This window comes from Stegodyphus dumicola, chromosome 11 (assembly GCF_044657685.1).
Source record: "Stegodyphus dumicola isolate Sdum_Otavi_A_Nest chromosome 11, ASM4465768v1".
Taxonomy (NCBI): domain Eukaryota; kingdom Metazoa; phylum Arthropoda; class Arachnida; order Araneae; family Eresidae; genus Stegodyphus; species Stegodyphus dumicola.
This window is the reverse complement of record NC_140778.1, coordinates 140720997-140725407: the sequence shown is the minus strand read 5'-3', so window position 1 is coordinate 140725407 and position 4411 is coordinate 140720997. Positions and strand designations below refer to the sequence as shown.

The 4411-nt window shown below is 31.2% G+C and overlaps 1 non-coding gene across 1 annotated transcript; it reads left to right on the top strand.

Annotated features, from left to right (window-relative positions):
• The first annotated feature begins 3514 nt into the window (after positions 1–3514).
• LOC118190297 (U4 spliceosomal RNA) lies at positions 3515–3655 on the top strand. The gene has a single exon (XR_004758404.1). It is a non-coding gene; the product is annotated as a U4 spliceosomal RNA (small nuclear RNA).
• Positions 3656–4411: the final 756 nt, after the last annotated feature.

The following is a 4411-nucleotide window of genomic DNA, read 5'->3' as shown; positions in this document are numbered from 1 at the left end:
ATGAGGAAAAAGCGAGAGATGTCACAGTATGGAATAAAGAAACATTTGAGAGAAATCTGAATAAGTAGAAAAAGAGATAAAGATTCATTAGCAAAGGTGTTTTTCAAGATCAGTTCTGCGTTTCAGAAGGGGAATTAAAGGATTAATTGGAAGAGCTAAAATTTATTTGCATTCCGGTATGGCAAATGAGCGGAGGCCTTAATTTATAGTAATGCTTTTGCTGTTGAGAAATTCAAAGCGTCAATTCCAGGCGTTTGTTTACATAATCGGTTGTTGATTCACAGACAAGCTTTTTGAGTCATTCAATAAAATACACGTTTTGTTAACGAGCTATGTTAAAAATGTTGAATATATAGCAAATGTATAACGGTTCGCGAGCGCCATACTCACTTGAAACTGGAAACTTGAATTTTGTCTTGTCTGACCAAGGAGGTTAGAATCCTAACCTTCCTGTCTCTGACTGGCCTTGAGTATAAGTTGGCCTTTTCTAAGATGATGGGTTCTAACGCTGTGAAAGCCATATTTTCTGGAACAGAGTTAGACAAAGTCATTGCATTTTTCAATAGATTACTGAAATTTGCTGAACTCATTTAACAGAGCTGTCTAGTTGGTGATGTGGCCTGTAACAAATATGTTAGTTGCACAAGATAATTTACTAGGTTTGGATAATGATGGTACTTCGAATCAGTGAGTAGGGGAGAAAAATTGAGAGAAATTACATTTTATAAATTTGTATACATTTTTCTAAGCATTTTAATTTAAAAGCTGATTCCATTAATTTTATCGTGAAACATAATATTTTATTCTTTCATGGCACTTTAAAATTTGAACATTGAAAAATGTATAAAGACTTACATGTAAATGTTATAAAGGTTATAAAGCAAACTCTTCATTCTCTTTGAAAAGAAAAACGATAAAGGATTATTAATTAATTGACCTTTCTAGAATGTTTTTAAAATTATTATTGCTATTAACCGTGGTTTTATAAACTCCTGTTTAACTCGCTCGTGGGGTTTGTCACTATTGTTAAAACTTTACCGCCGATTTTTAAACTATTTCCTGATAAGCTATGGAGCTCAAATTTGGCATAGACACTTACTGTAGAAGACAATACGATATGATGTAATATTTGATTTAGAATTTTAAACATTTAATGTTGAAGCGATTTGTTTCGCCTCTCCTTCATTAATAAACAATTTAAAATTTTACTGTTTGCACCATCGATTACGACGAAAGAAAATCTTTTTAATGAAAAAATTCTTTATAAAGCAATTTCTGGTGTTTTGGTAAAAATCTATGGATTTTTTCTGGCCAATAGAGCTGTTGGAAGTAAAAGAGTGATTATTTATTGTTGAGAAGCGATTTTTGATTTTTCTCTTGAATAATTTCATTCACAAGCTATCATTGGGACTAAAAAGATGAAAATAAACGAGTAAAATTTCTATTAAATATCCTTTTATTTAAAACTCATAAAGTAATAAGGAACTTAAAAAAGAAAAATAATTGTCATATAGTTTAATAGGAACAAGTAATTCAGTAATTCTCTTTATTAAATTATTCCATATCACCAATAATAAAAACGTGGAGGAAAGCTATTAATCGAATTTCATTGTCAAAAGTAGAAGCTTCAAATGGTTTATGTTAACTTCTTTCTCGCGGTGCTGTACCTGTAAAAAACATCTTTGTTCAATGTTGTCCTGTTCAGTTTCAAACTTCGTATACAGTTAGCAGACTGATTCTTGATTCGGCGTCACAGATCGTCACTACGCGAAAGATAACCAGGAAATGGCAAGGCCCTTTTTATACTCAGCGATAATTATTGGTAAATGGATTTTTAAGTTAATTAATTTAAATTTAATTAATATATAAAATTTTCAATGACATACAATGCCATTTCTACATTTTTATTCCAATGTAACTGCAAAGATTTAAATAACGCTTTATATACAGGAAATGCAGAAACATAGAGATATCTTAATATATATGTGTTTAATATATTAATCTTAATTATCATAATCTGTCAGTCTTAATGTATGTAACATTATACCTTTTAAATGATATTGACATTTATTTTAAGAATGTGTTTAGATTTCATTTTGCGCCTCTTTTGAACTTTTTTTTTATTTATTTTTAAATTTCATTTTCCAAATGTTTTCACTCGTTTGAGTTAATTTTTTTTTTAAATAAAATTTTAGAAAAAGGGCATATTTGATTTACGGAAAAATTATCAATGAAAGCGTTTAAGCGTTTAATTATTCATTTACTTTTGTCGTTATAATCAAGAATTTATAATTTAGTTATAAAAACATTTTACTTTATGGAAGGTTTTTATACTTGTCAACGTCTCGTCTCGTCTGTACAGATACGCACGATTTGTCCGGCTCAAGAAAACATAGCCCAGTGGGCGCATGATATTAAACTTCATGACAAGTAGGTACGGTCAAAGGTGGTTACAGGGGGCGACCAGTCAACAGTTCATAACTTCTGTGATAATAGTACACAGTAAACAATACATAAAAACAATTAAGCTATTCATATAACACTTTTATGAATTATAGTAATATGCAACAATAAATTTGGTTAAGAGTCCCTCGTATTCTAGTCGCTGCTCAGGACTTATGATCAAGAGGCGTGGTTTAATAATAAAAGTAGGTGTAGCTCATGGGTTCGACCACAATACAATGGGTGCGAATTTAGTATTTATAATTTTAATATTAATTATAATGATAATAGTAATTAGGTTATTCAAGTAATGTTTATGGTTTATAGAAATATGTAGCAGTAAATTTCGGCAATAGTTTTTGGCCTATATGCATCGCTCACAACTCAATGAGAGTAGGCGGGGCTTAAGGGCGGTAGCTGTCTAATACCAGAGTGTTTTTTTCACATAATACAACCAGTACAAATTTAGTAGCTATAACTTAGGCTTTATTTATAATGAAGAAGAGATGAACCAATTTTTGTTTGAAGAAACTTTTAAGAAAATATAACTCTTTAATTTTTCCATTGCTATAGGACATTTCAATATTATCTTGCTTATTAGGATTCTTACAACTTTAGTTTTTGCTATAACTTTAAATATGGTTGTCAATAAAAATTAAAAAAAGGAATTTTTTGTTCCAAATTAATATCATATAATGATTTAATTTGGTCATATATTAAACTACTAAATAATGATATGCTTATCCATTTACAGTATTTGCAGCTAACGAATTAATAATTAGAGAAAGGACCTAGCTTTAAATCCTAACAGGTATGATTGCCTGCTAAGGAATTATAATATCAGTTATATACTTGAAATCTTTAGGTACTCACTCTTTCACTCAGTATACTAAACACAAACTATACATGAAACATGAGTAAATTATGACATTCTTTCTTCATATTGTCTCAGATCTGTATTCCAAAAATAATGAGTCACAACATTTAAAAAATTATAAGATTATTGATCAATAGCAACCACTCTTTCTCTGTGATAAAACTATGTTCAAAATTAAGTGACCAAGGTTTCGTTAGCTTTGCGCAGAGGCAGTGTCATAGCCAATGAGGTACTACCGAGGCGTGACTATTGCTAGTTGAAAACTTTTCCCAATACCCCGCCATGGCGACGTGAAATACCGTCGGCAGAGGCAATTTTTGGAAACCCTTTCGAGGGTTTATAATACGTAACATTAGAAATCCCAATCGATAAGACTGTCATGCTGCTTTAGTAGGTCACCTGAGAATCGCGTTAGATGCCGTGCAAGCAGATTTGGTTTCACATAAAAAAACTCCTTTGAATTTGCGAAATAATTAAAAACGGAAATGCACGGATCGCCGTTAAATGAAGTACGTGTTGATGTGAATTTAACAAACAACCTCCAAAACAAATAGAAAAAAAGGGCAGATGATCAATAAAAATTAGAACAATATAGTCGATCTTACTAAAGGAAAAGTGAAACTTACTCTTGAAAAATTTCCGCTTAATACAGCTTCATTGCACATGAAAAACGCGCTACAAATGACCCATACCCTCGTCTTTTCCTCTCCGTTTACCTCATCTCTTCTTTCACTTACCAAACCTAAAAATCTAAGCTGCTACAGGTTTGAATGCCCTCTCTTCTTACAGGATTTGAGCATTACAAATTGCTTTTTACCCTATACATTTGAATAACACTCAGGCTCATAACTATATTTCCGGTGCTTGTAATATTTCTAAGCCTGTTTGCTTTAACATCGTCGTAGAAACGTTTGATCTGATTCTTTGCAGACGATATGCTGAAATCAGATTGACTCGTAGATTTCCTTAAATATTTTTATAATTTGTAACATAGGAAACAATTCAGCCTCAAGAAAAGTAGAAAAAGCAGTATTGCGTCACCGTTTGTTTAAAGATAATTTGAATGATTTAAAATGTTCACAAGACTACGCA